Genomic DNA, 20,907 nt, shown 5'->3' on the forward strand with positions numbered 1-20,907 from the left:
AAGGGCTATAAGTTGACATTTACATAGGGCATTATGTTTTGTTTTTGTTATTAACAATTTTGCTCCTATTCATTCTAGTATATGATCTTTTTTAATAGTGACTTACTCTTCATTGGAGATTTGAGATTGTCATTTAATCAACCACACTATCATAAATCTAAATAGGTTTGAGTAAGACAAGTGTGGACCCGCATTTTTCATGCGCATCCCCACTTAACGGCGAGACTTGTTTTCTTAAGTGAAAAATTATATTTTATAGAAAACTAGAGTTGCCACTTATTTTTATTTTTATTTTTATTTTAAGGGAAAATAAAATAAGAAGCTAAAACCTTAAGAAAAATGAATCCTTGAATTTTGGAAAAATGTGTCTTTGAAAAACCTGAATCTAGGTTTGAGTATCAGGTTACCTATTGGTAAGGTACCTTAAATATGTAGTACCCCTCTAAGCCCTAAAAAGGTCTCTACTGGCTAGATTGAGGGAAATATGACAATTAATTAATTGACTAAGGATACCAAGAAAGGCTAAGGTGTTTATCTAAATTCAAATTACATGTTATTCATATCGAAACAAGTATATCTAAGCAATCAATCACACAAGTAACAAAGATAGGCATATCTGAGCTGCAACTTAAGTGTTGTCATGAGAAATCAAAGTTAGTTCAAAAAAAAATAAAACACACAACATGCATCTTACCATAGTCAAGAAATCTAACATTGGCGATCAAACAAGCAATCAAAAAGATATATTAAGCATGATAACAATCAAATATGAAGCTTGACATAACTTATGGAATTAAGATGCAAAGATAAGAAGTGTACCTCAATAGCGTAAATAGCTTATAATGCGCTTCCACAAGACATGGGAGGTTAGATCAAAGTTATAATAACAAACAATAAAGAGAAGAAATCCTAGCATGCATGATATCTAAATAGAATAATGGAAATGACCAAAGCATAAGGAAACACCAATTATTACACAAGTCATGTATACAACTCTAAAAAAATCAAGGGTTATGATTAAAACATGTAGCAAAAGGGGTAGCACACTATTATAAAAAAAAATATAAATTAATACCTGGGCACATCATTTGATCATGAAAAATTAAGACAAACCTCTCTATTATGTCTATCTCACAATACAATAACCAAAGTCAAGCCAAGATAACTCATATAACTCCAAAATAAATAACAAAGTCAAGCAAAATATAAGATCACGAGCATGCAGTCAAAATAGGAAGCATCACAAAATAAATCTTAAAAAAATATCTTGAATTGTAATTTAATTAAAAGAAATTTCAAACGCCTCTTGCATGTCTAGAACAACATAAAAAAGGCCAAACACTCATTCAAATTATAGATTTAAGCAAAAACACACAAAAGTTACAAAAGGTCCAGAAGTAGGTAGAAAATAGTAACTAGTGCAAACTAATTTTTTTTTAAAATACCTAAAAGCCTTATAAATTCATACAAAAAAAAAACACACAAGTTATTTAAGATGTCTAGATTGTGAAAAAAAAGATTCAATGTCATAAAGCATTCAAAAGAATTTTTAGAACACTATACTTGATTAATTGTCCAAATTCAATTATGTGCAATAGGTGTAAATTTGAAAAATCATATCTTCTTCTAAAAAGCATGTATTTAAATATTTAATGTGTCAAAATTCAATTTAAGAAGTCAAAAATATGGTAAAAATATTGATTTAAATTAAAAAGATAAAAAATAATTTAATTTTGAAAAGTTCTCTCAAGTGTACAGAAGTAAGCCTAAATAGAACATGTTGAAAGAGATTATTATAACTTGACTTTGAGAAGAACTTTTTAACTCAAATAACATTCCAAAATTAAGCTCAAGAAGTAAGGAACATCATACAATTTTTGATAATTTTTTTAAAACAATTTAAAACTATCAAAACAAATTTTAAACCTAAAGGATCAGTAGTTGAGTTGAAATTGGCAACAAACGATGAGTTATCTTTCATGTTGGGGTTCTATCAAGTCCCCATTCAATATTCATAAGTTTAACTTGTGTATTCCCATTAGCTTGGGAGTACAAGTTCAAACCTATGTGAATAAAAAAAAAAAAGTTTTGAAAACCAACAAAGGAGAATGCAACTTAAATGAGATGAGTTACATAATTCTTAAAAGAAAATATGTTCTTTGCCTAAACCTAGAATGAATATTTTGTTAGGAAGTGTCTCAAATTCCTAATTAGTATAGATTCCTCTTTGTAAAGAATATTATATAGAATATTTCTAGGTTGATATACTATTGTAATATTAGACTTCCTTATAGAATAAGGAAGGTTGTTGGAAATATCTCTATAAATATTCTAGGTCATGAGGGGGAAAAGTTATGAGATAGAGATAGACCTATAGAGACTATACGAGGTGGATAGAGATGTGAGGAAGAACAGGAGGTACTCTGTGGAGCGATAGGGCTGGTAGTAGGGTATGGATACAAGGAGTGGGGAAACATGTGATGTTTCGGGAACCCAATAGTTATATTTGGTTTTGTCCTCTATAATTAATATTCTCTATTGTATAGTGGAATCATTCTCTCTCATCCGTGGACGTAGGCATGGTTGGCCGAACCAAGTTAAAACCTCATGTATCGTATATGTGATTGTTTTATCTTTGTGTTCTTAAACTAACATTGTTGGCATCAAAGCTTTCGCTGGCATAACAACTGGTATCAGAGCTTGGGTTGAAGATTTCTGGAAGAGTAAAAGATCACAAAGCACACAAGATGAAAACAAAAGGAATTTTCACTGAAGATGGAGTCGATTGCTCTTTTGTGGTGATATGATACAAAAAGGTTTGTGTCATGGAGAGATTGAAGATTAACTTCATGGAATTTGGTCCAAGGTGGAGATTGTTAGGAAGTGTCTCAAATTCCTAATTAGTATAAATTCCTTTTTTGTAAAGAATATTATATAGAATATTTCTTGGTTGATATATTATTGTAATATTAGACTTCCTTATAGAATAAGGAAGATTTCTAGAAGAGTAAAAGATCACAAAGCACACAAGATGAAAACAAAAGGAATTTTCACTGAAGATGGAGTCGATTGCTCTTTCGTGGTGATATGATACAAAAAGGTTTGTGTCATGGAGAGATTGAAGATTAACTTCATGGAATTTGGTCCAAGGTGGAGATTGTTAAGAAGTGTCTCAAATTCCTAATTAGTATAGATTCCTTTTTTGTAAAGAATATTATATAGAATATTTCTTGGTTGATATATTATTGTAATATTAGACTTCCTTATAGAATAAGGAAGGTTGTTGGAAATATCTCTATAAATATTCTAGGTCATAAGGGGAAAAAGTTATGAGATAGAGATGGACCTGTAGAGGCTATGCGAGGTGGATAGAGATGTGAGGAAGAACGAGAGGTACTCTGTGGAGCGAGAGGGCTGGTAGTAGGGTATGGATACAAGGAGTGGGGAAACATGTGATGTTTCGGGAACCCCATAGTTGTATTTGGTTTTGTCCTCTGTAATATTCTCTATTATATAGTAGAATCATTCTCTCTCATCCATGGACGTAGGCATGGTTGGCCGAACCACGTTAAAACCTATTGTACCTTATGTGTGATTGTTTTATCTTTTTGTTCTTGAACTAACATTGTTGGCATCAAAGCTTTCGCTGGCATAACATTTTTTTTTTCAAAGCCATTTGATAATTTAAATACTTTTGAAAATAATTTTATGAGAAGCAAAAGGAACCAAGTGAATTAATAAACCCCAATCAATACACAAAATGAGGATTTTTTATTTTCTAAATTAAAGGGATTGAAGGAAACAAAAGAAAAGTTAACTTGGATCCCTTTTTGGCTACCTTTCATTTGAAATCAAGGAGCCACATCAATGATGGAGAAAACTCATTTTGACAAAAAGAAAAATAAAATACTCAACCTAAAAAAGCAATTAGATAATTTTAAAAGCATCACAACTCAAACTAATATTCTATTGAGTTATTTAATTTTTTTTTAATACAAATAAATAAAATTCAATCAAAACAATTATTTTATCTGAAATTGCTAAATTTTTAAAACAAATAAATTGATTTCAATCAAAATAAATATTAATGAACTCGAGATATGAATCAACCAAATTTATAAAACAAAGAGATAGAATTCAATCAAAACAATCATTTTATTCAAATTAACTAAATTTCTAAAACAAATAAATTGGATTCAATTAAAATGACTATTAATGAACTCAAACTACAAATTAAATATCATGGGATCAATCAAAATAATAACTAAAATTCCAATAAAACAAACAAATAAACTAAAGTAGATTTGATCAGAAAGAAAACAAAATGAACTCAACATACAAACTAAGCATTATGGAACTGACAAAATAATAACAAAAATTCCAAAAGCAAGTAAACTAAGATAGGATCTAATCAAGAACAGAAAAAAATGAACTCAACATATAAACTAAATATCATGGAATCTATTAGACTAATTTACTAAAACTCTAAAAAAAAACTATAATATGAAATGTGATGAATCTCAAATTAAAGTTAACAAGCCTAGAACATGAAGATAATAGTGTGAGATCAACTAACTAACATCTAAACTAAAAGGTGGAATAAAACCATGCCAAATGAAATTATGACACTTCCAACTAGAAACACACTAATACTAAAATAAATTCTAACTTTTAAACTACCATCAAGAATTATCTGAAACTAAAATTTACAAATTCTAACTTTTCCACTATCATCCAAAATTATCCGAAACTAAGAATCCAAAATTCTAACTTTTCACTATCATCAAAATTATCCAAAACAAATATATATATATATATATATATATATATATATATATATATATATATATATATATATATATATAATCCAACTTTTTAACCATCACTAAGAATTTAAAAAAAAATTCTAAGTTTAGATCAATCAATTAAGAATCCGACTAATAACTTTAAAATAACTAATTAAATAAAAAATAAAAAATAAATTAAACGGATATACTATTTTTCTTCTTTTAAATTCGAAAATGAATGTTTAAAATTATTTCTTTTATTTTCATGTTCAAATAAATTTGGAAAGGAATAAAATAGAATTTCTTATGCCATGGGATCAAACTCCAACAAATTACAAACACTTTAAATAAATAACAAATAAATAGTGGCTTCGGATCTAAGATATAATAATCCCATTGAATAATAACACAGTATAATTCATGATCTAACTACACTGTTGCTTGATATATATTATAATATAGTTCCTATATGGTATTCTATGGCCACTTTGCAACAACTAATATCAATGAACTTTGGAATGTCTTATAGCATATCAATAATAATAAAAAATTAAAAAAAAAATTAAAAAAAAAAAAAAAAAACAATCTCATACCTTAAAGAATTGGCAATTGTGTTGTCCGTTGCTGCAGAAACTTAATTAATAATGGTTGTGCGTGAAGATGGAGAGAGGTTGTCGATGGTGTGTTGGTTCCTCCAATTCTAGTAGTGCGTCCACTCCAGAAAAATTCTGATTATAGTCCCTCTGAAAAATTCTGATCATCATCCACTCTAAAAAATTGTAATTGTCCTTCTCTCAAAAAATTCTGACCATCATCCCCTGAAAAAAAAATTCTGATCGTCCTCTTGTGGTCGGGCTCAGTGCGTGTTGAAGATTGCCTTATAAATGGTGCCGCTTCAAGGAGAGTCCCATGGGGCTTGCCCTATAGCATGAATGGCGGCTTGGATCTTTCTCCCTATATGCGTGCTATGTGCTCTGTAGGTTGTGCGTGGTGGATCCTCAAAGTGGCCGCATTTCGACGGAGACTAGACGGCTATTCCCTTGCCAAAACATGCGGCTTTTGTCCTCAAGGCATGCGCCCATTATGTGCGTGCCCCTTTAAAGGTGGACTCTGTGAATTGTGGTGTCTTCGGAGCGTGGTGTGTGTGGCCCTTCCTCCCCGAGATGCAACTACCTATGGAGAATTCCTCAAAGGCACGTGCCGAATGCTTTGGAGGAAAGATGTCCCCCCTTCCTAATGGATGCAGCTGTGTGTTTTGGGCCCAATGGAGAGGAGATCTCCTTCGAAAACCGTCGAATCTCCACCAAGAGGTGTTTTGAACCTTTCTCTAAAACTCCTGCTTCTCCTCCCACACGTCCTCTCCTCTTCAAACCACCTTGAATTTATCCTTGAGCCCGCTGAATATTTCCCTTCCATAACCACACATGAAAATTCCTTTTTCTTTTTCTGACTGAATATCCTCTATTTACCAAAAGACTCACGCCTGAATATCCTTGCCAATACACGTTTTCAATCTTCCTTTTCTCTCTAGAAGTGAACATCCTTCCTTTCCCCAAAGACTCAAGCTCTCTATATCCTTCTCAAAACACATTTTCAACCTTCATTTTTCTCTCCAGTGATGATTCCTTTGGTGAGTTACCCTACAAAAGCATAAAGAAAATTAGACTTAATGAATGAATACAAAGGTGTTTTAGAAAATTAGAAAATAAATAAACAAATTAAATGAATAAAATAAATAAGTAAATAATAATAATAATAATAATAATAATAATAATAATAATGTGTCATTCAAGCTATGCAATCATGTAAGCAATTCAAGTCATGCAAAGAATGCCTAAAAGGTGACCTAAGTGTGCCTAAGGTAGGCCTAGGTGAACCTAAGTGGGTCTAGATTTGCCTAAAGGGTCAGGTGTCTTTAGGTGGGCTTGGGTGAATCTAAGTGGGCCTAGATGGACCTAAGTGGGCCAAGTGTGCTTAGGTGGGCAGGGTGGTGCCTAAATGGGCTTGAGGGTGTCAAAATGGGCCTAGGGCTAGGGTGATGCCTAAATGGGCTTAGGTGAGTCTAGGGGTGTCTAAAGAAAAGTGTACCTAGATATGCCTAAGTGACCTAGGGTGATAAAAAAAAATGTACCTAAGTAACCTAGGGTGATTAGAAAGGTGTCTAGTGACTTAGGTGATCGGAAAAGTGTCTAAGTGACCTAGGGTGATTGAAAATGTGCCTTAGTGACCTAGGGTGATTGGAAAAATGTCATAGTGACTTAGAGCGATTAGAAAGGTGCCTAAGTGACCTAGGGTGATCTAAGTGAGCTAAGGTGATAAATAAAAAGTGTCTTAAGTGACCTAAGGTGATCATAAAAGTGCCTAAGTGACCTAAAGGGTGATAAGAAAAGTGCCTATATGACCTAGGGTGATAAAACAAATGCGCCTAAGTAACCTAGAGTGATAAAAAAAGTGCCAAGTGTCCTAAAAATGTACCTAAATGAGCCATCCTAAAAAGAAAAAAAAATGAAAAAAATCCTAGATCTACCTTAAGGCTGTCAAGGGTCACAATGAGGGGTTAGATAAGTCCTTTGACCAAAGTCTCCAAGGTGGCTTAAAAGGTAAGCTGTGTAAGTAATAATGGGTCACTAGGGAATTACTATAGTGTACTGAAAGAACACATAAGATATGTACTAAGGGGACAAAATGGAGGGTTTATAGTAAGTTAGTTTTTTTATAAGATGAGGTCGGATTGGAAGTTTTAAAATTAATGAGTTAAAATGTCTTAATTAATTTTTAAAAAGTTGAGATATTAATTTTTTAAGAAAATTATATTTTAGACCTCTAGGTTCTTGGGCTTATATATATCCTACCCAAGTGTGTTTTAAGGATGGATGCTCCCCTTGAGAAAAACCCTAACTTGTCGTACCATTCCCAAAAGTTCTCAACAATTCATTTAATGAATTTTGGGTTATTAGAATCCCCTCAAAGACTACGTGAATTTATTGGAGCACTTAAGGTATTGCGTCGTGAACATGGATCATGATATGGATGTTAGAGAGTAAGTCTTAGGTTGCGTTTGCTAGGTAAAACTGTGTATCCCAATCTTGTATAGTGAATTTTAGATTTAAGGTCTCAAATCACATGATTTTTTATCTTCATAGTTAGTGTGAGGGTTTTCCAAGTAAAAAACCTCTTGTCTCATTTGTATTGGTTGACTTATGATCATTCCTAATTTAATTTCTTAGAAATTTATTTTTTTAATATGAGTTGCCCATGTTGAAGGAGATTGGATATGACTAATGATAATTTTCTTTTGGTGTTTTGATACAATAATAGGCACATGCATGATCAACTACATATTGCCAAAAGGAATCATAATTTATATTTGTTAATCCTTTTACAATATCATGAGCAGACTTTAGTACTCCTCAAACAGAGAAAAGAGCACAATTGTTGTCAAAATGCTTAATAGAGTGCCAAGATGCTAAATATGTTTTCATGCCCTACAACCCCGAGTAAGTGATGAATATTATACTTTAATTTGAGGTTTTATGATTGATTTATATTTCTAATTAGATGCTACTTTTGTTTTTAATGTTTTAGCTTTCATTGGGTCTTGGTAGTGATTGAGCCAAGGAAAATGATAGTCTACTATCTTGACCCTATGCATCACAACCATGTGAAAACTTAAAGGATATCGTTAACATGTAAGTTCTTCTTATTATTTTTCATAGTATTATTTTTTTTTTTAAAAAAGTACATTAACCTCAAACACATTTTTTTTTTATTATTTATATATATTAAAACCTATAACATTTACCTATTTAAAAATGTACCCATTGAACTTATTTACATAGGGCTCTTTGAATATTTTCAAAGAAAACATCTAAGAGGGAGCCATCTTGGCAACTAGTACAGGTGACATCCAAAAATTTTTCTTTACACATTAGCTTATGCATTTGTACCATTTATATATATGAGTACCAATGTTATTTTATAATTGATCGATTAGTGTCCAAGATAAGAAGGAGGGTTCGAATGTGGCTACTTTGTTATGAGATTCATTAAAGAGATAATTTTTTTTCCCTACAATTATTGCTTCAAAGATATTACTTATTTAATGAATTGTACATAGTTTTAGCCTTCCAAATGTTATACATTTTAATGTTATTTTCTTATTTGATTTCAGTTTGGTGATAAAAAAAACATATTCTCAAGTAGAATTTGATGAAATTAGAGGAGAATGGGCTACTTTTGTGCTACAACTAATCATGAATCATGTTGATGCATCATGATCACCATGCATGGTGAGTCCCTTAGCTACTACATGAATTTTTCCATAGGTATTGTATAGTATTGCTTATTCTTTGAATAATGTTTCTATTTGAAAAAAAATAAAATAGTTCTTAGATTTGTTCATTTATGATAACATCGATCCATGTTTATTTTATTCAATAAAATTCTATAAAACTCATTAAACTATGAAATGCAGGTATACGCTCTTGGGAGGGTGGAATGGAGAATAAAAAGAAAGAAGAAGGCAACAAGATTTTGGGTTTTTAAATGCAACTCTTATGTCATATGTTGTAGGACATAAACGTTACTTTAATTGGTACTAAGAAATTTAGATTTTTAAATGGGACATTTATGTCATTTTATAGTTAGCCGGTTTTATGCTTATGAAATGGAGGTATACATGAATCTTGGGATCTTTGACATTTCTAAATCATGTTTTGGTATGTATTCACTCTTCTTTTTTAGTTTTGATGGATTTGATATGTTGGATGTACTATCTTTTTGTGAACATTTGATATACTAATATTATTAGATGATCAATGTATTATGAGTTATTCCAAAAACATTACAGAAAAATGAGTTAAATATAATATGATTGTTATATTTATGGACAATATATAAACAGGTTAATCTTATTAATTCATAAGCATGACAAAAATCTACAACTAAAACCAATAATATCTTCTACAATAATTTACAATGATGTGACACCATAACTCAAAGGTGATGCATTTAATGTGACATCATAACTCAAAGATGATGCATTTAATGTGACACCCCATCATCACTAGAAATATATGGTGTCACTTCCGAATGGGTCACCATTTATCTACTTTGGTGTCACTTCCAAATACGTCACCAATTGGTACCCTCTATGGTGTCAGTGGAGAAGGTGACGCTATGTTGTAGTGACACCCTATGTTTATGGTGACTCGTTATAAATGTCACTATATATATTTTTCCTTGTAGTGAGGGACCGAGTTAAAAAGGATTAAATTATTCTCAAATGTCTAATTGAATTAAAAATCACAACTCTTATATTAACATCTTTGAAATACATCTACCTTTGGGTGTTACCCTATTGGACAATCGATTTTTTAATTTATTTATCAATTACAAAACATGTCATTACTCCCATATGAGAAATAACTGGAGACTACATATATGCATATCATTATGTGAAAAGCATGGTCCTGATCTGATAAATGATTCATCATTAATTAGGCAGTTGGTACGTCACTTGTGCAATATTAATGAATCAACAAACAATTGAAAAGCAGGCGAGAATAATAATAGAAAGAGATTAATCCTACCCTGTCAACCATTCAGGGTGCTAGAAAATATTAATTAATTTACATATTTCTCTGCTCATAGTTTTGTAATTAATTATAGCAGCTACCCTAGAAACCTGCTTGCTAAAAAGCTTGCTGTCATATTGCTGAAAATATGTAAGAGGAAAATTTATGGAGAATTCATGAGTGACAGTTTATGTTGGCAAGAGTTATCAATGCTTGTGATATGGAAAAGCAAGAGAATTGATTTGTTTAGGTTACGTTTGGTTGGGAAAGAAAAAAAAAAGTTAAAAAAGATGCTTGGTTTTAAAATTATAAAAGAAAATCAAAGATAATTTAAAATTAGTTAAAAAAATTTATATTTTAAAATTATTTAATTTTTATATGAAATAAATAAAATATATGACATGGATTTAAAGTATCATATAAAAATAATTTATTAATTTTAAACCTATTTTTTATTTTCCTTCATTTTATTTTTTTTATTTTTTATTTTTACTTTCTATTTTCTTTTCCCTAAATTTTCTAGAAATCAAACATAACCTTTGGAAAAGTTATATATATATATATATATATGTTCAAGTCTCCTTTAAAATATTACATAAAAAGTAATTTAACTTTTGAAATATTACATACTTTTAAAAATTATCCCTCTATGGTATACATAAACCTTCAATGCAAAAAAGTTCCATTATTTTTTTCTCTTTTTACTGAAACATTAAAAAAATTCTCAAAATATGAATTTTTTTAATGAATATTACAATGATATCATTTGGTGCATGAACAATAAATACTAACATTTGAAAAACTTTAAAAAATAAATTATAATATTTTAAAATTTCATAATAATAAAATAAATAAAAACTTAATTGAAAATAAATATTAAATTATAAGAAAGAAATACAAAGCAATTGGGATAAAGATAAACGAGTTTTTTTTTTTATATCTTTCCTACCCCGCCCCTAATAAAAAAGGTTTAAAATAAAGATAAATGAGTTTGAAATAGGTTTGAAAGTTTTTAAAAACCTAATATGGATTAAGAACGGATTTGAGTATTACTTTGTCATGTCTCACCTCGCCTTGATTATATATAATTTTAAAGAAAAATTATTTTAGCTGATTTTTTGTTTTTGTTTTAACATAAATAAAATGACTTTTCATAAAAAAAAAATACAAATATTTCTAGTATTTCTTAATTTATAAGTCATATTTACTTTTAATAAAATTTAAATTTCAAAACAAAAAATTGAAAAAATTAAAAGAAATTGAAAAAAAAAAAAGGGACAGGTAGGATGACCATAAGAATTTCGTATAATTGTCCTACTCGCCCCATCCCATTTAAATTTTTTTAGGTGGGGATGAGAGTAAGTATAAATAAATGGAATAGAGTTAGGACAGGGTGACTTATCCCAAACTCACCTTATTGTCATCTCTAATAATAAGGAAAAAAACCAATCATAATGGAATATATCTCTTCCCCATAAACATTAACTACACAACATATATCTTCTCCCTAAATAGGAAAATATATCAATATCTCTCCTTTTGAAAAAAAAAAATAATTTTATTTCTCACATATGTGATCCCCTAAATTAATAATTCTATATTTGTTGCCCCTTTTTGTCACAAACATTATAAAGGGGAAAAAAACAATATCTATCTAGCATATTATATATCAGTAATCTATAATGAGATGGAGAGGGAGAGGCCACTTTCCATTACTCCTAAATGATATCATGAGCCATGGAAGTGATAAAAATGGTAGAAACCTAAAAGAGGGACTTATTTTTTTTATGAAAATCAATCCCCCAAAATTCATCTAAATTAAATTTGAATCAATAAAGAAAATGAGTACCCTCCTCAATTAAAGTCTTACAAATAAATGGAGTAAACATGAAATTGAATGTTCTTAATTGAAAATAGAATATAGGGTGTTTAGATAACCACACAACAAGAAAACATCTATAATCCAAGCTAAAAATAAATAAGTTAATCATGCATCAATTATAGTATATCAATATACTATCCAATTACTTATCTCATACAATTCTAAAAATTAATGTATTCAATCTTATGAAATACCATAATTAGATATATTCACTTTGATTTCTTCTCAGTCAAATTTCTATTTAACATGGCTTTACACTTTTCACATAAATATATGTACATATCATGTGATATTTGGACCCTTGATATTTTTGTTTTGATAATTTTTTTTCATGTGGTGGCTAAAATTAAGAGGCATATAGTAAAATTCCTTATTTAGGCATTTAACACTTTTTTATGTTTTGATAAATAAGTTATGTAAGTGATGACTTTCACCCTTAATTAGTTTATGTAACTATATTATTGGGTGAAGGTAGTGTTTTTCACTTCACTAATTTATTTTTATTTTTTAGTTTTTGGCATAATGAACGGAATCAAACAAGTGTCCCAAATGGATACTCCCAAAATGATTTATGATAATTTAGAATTCCTAATCAACAAGACCTCAAAATTAAGAAGATTTCTTAGATTTTCATCAATTCAATTTCTAATATATAGAATAAAATATTCAATTATCATTTACTAAGTAAATATTCCCTACATATAGATTAAAAAGACTCTAAGCTTAAATGAGTGAAATTCCTTTTTGAATTGAATGCTTAGAAAATATTTTTGATCTTCAATATTTAAGAAAATACTACTACTACTGCTACTTTTGTTTTCTTTCTTTCTTTCTTTCTTTCTTTTCTTTCTTTTTTTTTTTCCATCTTTCTATTTAAAGAAGTAGCAAGAACACATTGAAGTTTTCTTTATGTTTTCAAGTTTGAATTGGTAGAAATAAATCCTCTTTGTTAGTTCATCCTAGATAAGGCACAAAGTATTCTTACTAGGATACTAGTAATTCTTGGAAAGATCTTGATCACTAGTTAACTTAGTTTGATCCTATTATTAACAAATCTAATGGTCAAATATACAAGATGAATATAGACTTTTGATTGAATACAACTTAAAACAAAAATTAACCATCATATTTAATTCATTTAAGATATTTTCTTTCAAAAGTAAAAAATCTAAGTTTTGGAGCAATCTTGGTCTTAAGATTTAATTTGATCTTAAATCCTAGATTTTACAAAGCTCTCTCTCGCACATCTAAGGATTCAACATTGAATTGTGAAACTCTCTAGAACATTTTCTTTTCTTCTATTTATTTCATTCAATATTTTAGGAAATATTTATCCATATTTTATTCTTGTTTATTTTAAATTACGGTTTTATTAGCTTTATCAAATAATTAATTCTTGTAATCTAAAAACAATTGAACATATTAGTGTTGATCATAAAGTACAATAACTTGGAATACCGTAAAGTTATGGTAATTGTATCTCCGATTTTTCTTAACCAAGATTATATATATATATATGTTAAGGTAAAAGGTATATAAAACTAAGGGAGAGAGATTGATTTCTTATTTTTAGATTCTTTAATAAAACTTTAGTTTTTTTTTTTTTTTCTTTTTTTTGTGTCCCCATATTTCTATTTAAAGAAGTAGCAAAAACACATTAAAGTTATGATTTTCTTTATGTTTTCAAGTTTGAATTAGTAGAAATAAATTCTCTTTATTAGTTCACCCTAGATAAGGCATAAAGGATTCTTACCAAAATACCAGTGATTTTTGGAAAGACCTTGATCACTAGTTAACTTAGTTTGATCCTATTATTTACAAATCTACAAGATGAATATAGACTTTTGATTGGATACAACTTTTTAAAAAAATAAATTAACCATCATTGTTAGGACATTGAGTTTTGTTTATATGTTGACAATTTTGTTCCAATTAATGTTTTGTCATAGAAATCTTTTTAGATAGTGACTTACTCTCCATTGAAGATCAAAGGTTGTTGTTTTTCCAACTAGGAAGTCACAGGTATGTCTAAAAAGGTTTGACTTGTGGCATATAATACTTATTTGAGGTATAAAAAGATTTGGTATCATTTTTGGACTTGAAATATTTTTAAAATGATGTTTCAAGAAGTAGGGGTTGCTCAAGCGATTAATCTCACTTAAGCATTCAATCCACTCAAGCGATTAATCCCGCTCAAGCAGTCAACCCACTCAAACAATTAATCTCGCTCAAGCGGTCTAAGTTCACTCAAGCAGTCATGATAGTCCTATCGAGTTTAGAAACGTATTTTGGATGAATTTCACTTAAACTTTAATTTGGAAACTTAAGATATTAGGACTCTTTTGGCTTATGCCTATATATACCTCTCTAATAACCCCTTGAGGGTTAGAGATCTCACTTTAGTTGAGAGGGTTTCATTGACGAGATCGTTTTAGATTTCCTAGTGAGAAAAACCTAAAGTACCGGATCTTTCCTAATCTCTCATTCAAGGATTTGAATTTTTGAATCATGGGTTGAAGACCTTAATCCCTTCAAAGAGACCGAAGAATCTACAAAGGAGCAACAAGAAGTTGTTGCATTGCGGATATAAATCTAGTTGTAGGTGTTGGAAAGTAAGTCTTTAGGGTAAAGCGAGCAGGTAAATCTATGTAACTTGATTTCGAATAGTTAATTTAGATTGATAGGTATTAGACCTCGTGGTTTTTTTTTCTCCACAGTTTGTGAGGGTTTTCTATGTAAAAATATTATGCCTCATTGCATATCTTTTTATTACTACTTATATTCTAGTTGATGATAAACTTTTTGCTTAATTAGTTAGTTGGTTATTGAAATTGTTAGGTTAATTATCTTGGAGGTTATGGTTGTTATACCTATAACCAATTATTGTTTTCCCAAACATCTCTCAGGGTATATTTTAGATATTAACAATTATATTATCCATAACCAATTGAAGGGTATCCTTAAAAGTAAAAAATCATATTTTTATACACCTAAAAATTCCAAGTATAACCATTTATTTATTTGGGACATCTCTGAGATCTCTTGAGATAAAAGAATTTGATATAACATGGATATTTTTATTTAAAATTTTAAAATCTCCCATTCACCCCCTTTGGATGTTCCCTAGTGGACTCTAGGCTGTTATTCAAGTAGTATTAAAACATTACCCATTTTTCAATCATATTTACTTCATTTAAGATATTTGCTTTCAAAACTAAAAATCTAAGTTTTGTAGCAATCTTGATTGTAAGATTTAATTTGATCTTAGATTGTCTTTGATCTTAAATCCTAGATTTTAAAAAGCGCTCTCTCTCTCACTCTAAGGATTCAACATTGAATTGTGAAATTCTCTAAGACATTTTCTTATGTTCTATTTATTTTATTTAGTTTTTTAGAAAATATTCATCCATACTCTATTCTTGTTTATTTTAAATTAGGGTTTTATTAGCTTTAGCAAATAATTAATTCTTCTAATCTAAAAACAATTGAACAAATTAGTATTAATCATAGAGTACAACAACTTGGAATACTACAAAGTTGTGATAATTGTATAACCAAGATTATCATGTATTTAGGCTTTAATATTTTAAAGACAACAAAGATTCATGGTCACAATCCTTGAGTGAGAGTGCTCAAAGGAAGAAGAGTAAGTACCATAGGGTGAAAAATCCAAAACAATCTTTGAGAAGATCCATGCATGGATGTAATAGAGGTAGAGACATATATACCTAGGTGAGAATCTCTAAAATACAAGTTTCCATGGCTGCAAACAACTTATGAACTTTAAGAAGGTATTTGAAAAACCTATGAAAGGTTATGGTAATTGGAAATTGTTGATCGTGAAAATATTTGCATATATTGGTGATTTCACATGTCGCTAAATGAACTTCCATTTGATGTACTCAAAAACATGGAAGTGTTGTTTTGTTTATTTAGTTTTATAAACAAACACTTCTTTACTGAACTATATTTCATCCTATTAAAATAATGATTTTCTGATAAACAAAAAGGTGCGTAAGAGGGGAGAACCATTTGAAATGTTCTATGAAGCTTGAAGAGAAGTACTTGATTATATGTAGTGTGAATCCTCCTTGTGTTTAAGTGTTTTCTATTGTCTTGGTATTGTATAACGAAAATAAAAGGGTTATAACTTTGAAAGTGTTATATAGTTGTTGCATGCAAGAACCCATATGAACTTAAGTATTTAGTTTTAACTATGTTTTTCAAAATTGAAATTCTTTAATGGAAGTTCAAGAATATTTTTCAGAACTTTCAAGCATGGAAAATGAAAGAAAATATAAAAATTTGGAAATTTTGACATTTTGCTTCTAAGTGTCAAAATATATGTGCCAACTACTTTGAAGTCTGCTAGAGTAAGTCCGCCAAGTGCTGTTTAGTGCACCAGAATAAATATGCCTACTACTCCCAAGTGTGCCAGAATAAGTGCACTAACTACTCCTAAGGTACATAAAGCCTATTTTGTAGGGTGTGCTAGCCTTGATGTGCACTATCCCTTAAGGTGCACTATCCCTTAAGTATGTCATATCTTTCCTTGAAAGGTGCACCAACTTCCTTGAACCTTAAGTGTGTCATTAACTCTCTTTTAAGTACATCAACTTAGTTAGGAACACATTTCTACTTGAATTTTTAGTCATTTAGGAATAAATGTGTGCGTGTAATAAATAAACTTTATTTATTTATATATTTTTAAAATTTGAATTTTCCTCACTTTTATAATTCATTACAAATAAGATATTATTAATTTTAAAATATTATTACTTATTTTTAACAAATATGTAGCTTTATTAAAATATTAATTCCATGTGTAATAATTTCTATTAAAATATGATTATTTGTTTGAATATATATATATATATATATATATATATATATATATATATATATATATATATATATAAATTTGTGTTATGATTACCAATACAACAATTTATGAAATTTATTGTTATATTATTCATTTTAAAAATTATTATTTAATCCATTCCCTTTGTATTATTTCTTATAATTTTTATTTATTTTAAATGAAGTTAAAATTTGTGTGAAATTATTATAATTCATTGTTAAAGTTTTTAAAATGCTAATATTTATTTTTGAACAAATGATGATGATATAGTTCATAAAGTAAGTGAGAATGGTCCTTCTGATTTAAATATCAAAACAAGCTACCATTTGAGGAGATGTGGGAGAGGTCATTAATATTGTACGGAAATATGAAAAATTAAGGAATTCTTTTTTAGGAGAATTGTGTTTTCAACCCTGCTAGGTTGGGTAATTGTGATAAGGTCCTCCAATCATTCATAATTAAACCCAAAACCCAATAAAATAGTAGAAATTGAGAGGAAGGATATTGTCTTTAAAAAATCCTTAAAATACCCTTGACTATTAAATGAAAAAACTAACCAATCACCTCACCTTTCTCATTCTCACTTCGACTCTTTTACCCTTTTGTCACCTATTTAATAGTGGAACCAAGTTGAATCATTTTTCTTCATCAAATTGAATATAAAATATGGTTAAAAATTATTATTGCCAAATACATTTTTAAAATGAATAACTTTTAAATACCTTATCAAATATTATTCTTTTTTTCAAACTTACGTAATATATAATAAATATTATTCTTTATTTCAAACTTCTATTATTTCTCATATATATTAAATATTCCAATCATCTAACTTGTAAATTATATATCATCAAATATTATTTTTTTTCAAATTTATAGAACATATAATAAATACTTTTCAAATACCTCATAAAATATTATTAATTTTTTTTCTAAGTTGCAAATTAGACACATGGTGTTTATTATTTTGAAAATAATATAAACACTCACATGTATATATATATATATATATATATATATATATAATATTAATCAAGAAGACAATATTTATAAGACTAATTTATCAACCTTCCAATAATTTTGAAAGTGTAAATAGGGTAATTGACCAAATTAAAGTCTTCAAAATATTCAAAATTTCTCCATTCCAAAATTATCTAATTGTTCCCCACACTAATCCTAAATATTTTTGAATAAAGATTTAAATATTTAAAACCATTAAAAATAAATATTTTCTTATTAAAGCAATTTTTTTCAAAGTAATAAGATAAAAATCATGAAATCTTCAAAACTATAATTACAACAAATATTTTTAATTTTAAAACTAATTTATAATTTAAATTAATGATTTTAAAAAATAAAAATGTTATAAAAATAATTTTGTCTATTTTTAATTCCATTTAAATATGACGTTTTTAATCTCTATTGATAACGATGAAATTGTGTTTATAAAGGCAAAATAGTAAAAATATATATTTCATTTAGTTTACTTATAATGAACAATTCAAACATGATTGATTTTAATTTTATTTCCTATGTGTTAATTTTTGTAGGGAATGTCTTAATGACATAGTTTGGTTAAAAAAAAAAAAAACTATTAATAATCGTTTTAATATCAAATTCAAGTTGTTTAAAAATCATACAAAACCTATTAGAAGCCTTGTACACCCTTGTACACTTGGCATATTTTCCTTGTATAGTTAGTGTAATACCCTTGTACAATGACACAAATTTCATATCTCTCCTAAGTTATATGTCCATGTAGGTGTATTAATCATATTTTTAATGGTTTTGTTGAGAAAATGGTGAATGACTTAGGGTCAATTTTTTTCTCCCAAATATCATTATTGGGGAAAATATTGGAATTTTCATGTGAGAGTTAAATAAAGTGCATGACATAGGTGTACAATCCTTGGGTGACAAGGAAGATAAAAAAGTGGTTTAGAATCAATTGAAATCATTCACAAAGGATAATCTTGTACACCTTTGTACGATTAGTACATTTTCCTTGTATAGTTAGTGTAATACCCTTGTAAAATATTGGAATTTCCATGTAGGAATTAAATAAAGTGCATGACATATGTATACAATTTGTGAGTGATAAGAAAAATGAAAGAATGACTCATAATCGATTGTAATATTTCACAAAGGGTAGCCTTGTACACCTTTGTACACTTAGTACATTTTTCTTGTATAGTTAGTATAATACAATTGTATAGTGGCGCAATAAATGAATAAATGATTTTTTTTTTCATATAAAAAAATAATACTAAACAAGGTTTTCAATTTTCATTTATAAAAATAGTTTTTATTTTTTAATTAAATGTATTTTCAAAAAGAGACAACATAGAAAATAAAAATTATTTTTAAAAATAAAAAATAAAAAATAGGAAAATATTTTATAACCAAACTCAAATATAATCTATATAATTTTTAACCATTTGTTTTCATTTAAAATAAGTAAATATACATTTCAACCCTTTTATATAAGAAAAATTCAATCTCTACTATGTATTGATACAATCCACTTCTAAAATTAGGTCATATGAAAACATTTTAATTAAGTACTTAAAATAAAAACTCTTCATGCATCCTCTTTCTTTATTTTTTTTTTTCTAATTTTAATAAATTTTCAATTAATTCAAATCATTAAAAAAAAAAAATCCTTAGTAAACAAATTTGTAACATTCCATATAATTTATTACTAAAAGTCAAGTTCAAAAAGTTATTAAAATAAAGAAGGAAGAAGATTAAAAAAAATTAAACTTTTTATTTTATAATAGTAAAAAAAAACTTTAAAATACTTTTTAGTATAAAAGAAATTAAAATAGTGAATATATTTATTTCAAAACGTGCTTTCATCATTAAATTATTTACTGCTAAAATGTAAAAGATAAAAATAAATGTAAAAGATAATTTTTATTTATTTAAATTAATATTTTTTTTAGAAAGTATTTTCCAAAATAGTCTATGAATCATTAATATAATTTTTGTTTATTTATAATTTAAAAATAAAAAATAATGTTGATTTTTCAATTATTTATAAAAGAGTTTAAACAAATAATGAAAAATCTAAAAATGGTTAAATAAGAAAGAATAGTGGCATGTGAAGAGTGGTAGAATAAAAACAAAAATGAGTCAAATGAGTATTTTTGTCGATTACTATCTTGTATCCTTGTAATCAATTATGGGTAGTTGGAGGACTTTACCTTAATTATCAAGTCTATATGGGTTGCAAATATAATTATCCCTTCTTTTTGTTCAATATTTTTAAAATGGGTTCTTTCAAGGTTGATAAACAGTGAAGTAGATGGAATACTAATACAACTTGTGAGGGCGATTACTGCATCCAGCGCCCTGTTTAATCTTGGGGACCGCAGAATATCAATACGGAATATAAGGCAGCTTAAATATTTGTTTAACAAATTTTTTTTTTTGAAAATAACTTCTTTTAAAAATATATTATATTTTAGTATAAATTTAAGATATTTTTATAAATAATTCTAAAAAGTAATTAACATATATAAAGAATATTTTAACAATATTTTTTGGAACATTTTATTGAATATTTTTTATTTAAGTTTTGGCATTCCGTAATAGATAGGGGGGGGTGAGAACCCATCGAATCTAAATCAAATAACATTTATATGAGAAGATGTGAGTTGTTACAAATATAATAACTTTGACCTCAATATGGATCTGTCTATTTGTAAAAAGTACATTGTATTTGTATTCGGGAATAAAGTCTATGCTCGTGTTTTTCTTAGAAATTGCCATCAATTTTTTTTTAAAAAAAATTATTTT

This window comes from Vitis riparia, chromosome 19, assembly GCF_004353265.1.
Source record: "Vitis riparia cultivar Riparia Gloire de Montpellier isolate 1030 chromosome 19, EGFV_Vit.rip_1.0, whole genome shotgun sequence".
In the NCBI taxonomy this organism is placed as follows: domain Eukaryota; kingdom Viridiplantae; phylum Streptophyta; class Magnoliopsida; order Vitales; family Vitaceae; genus Vitis; species Vitis riparia.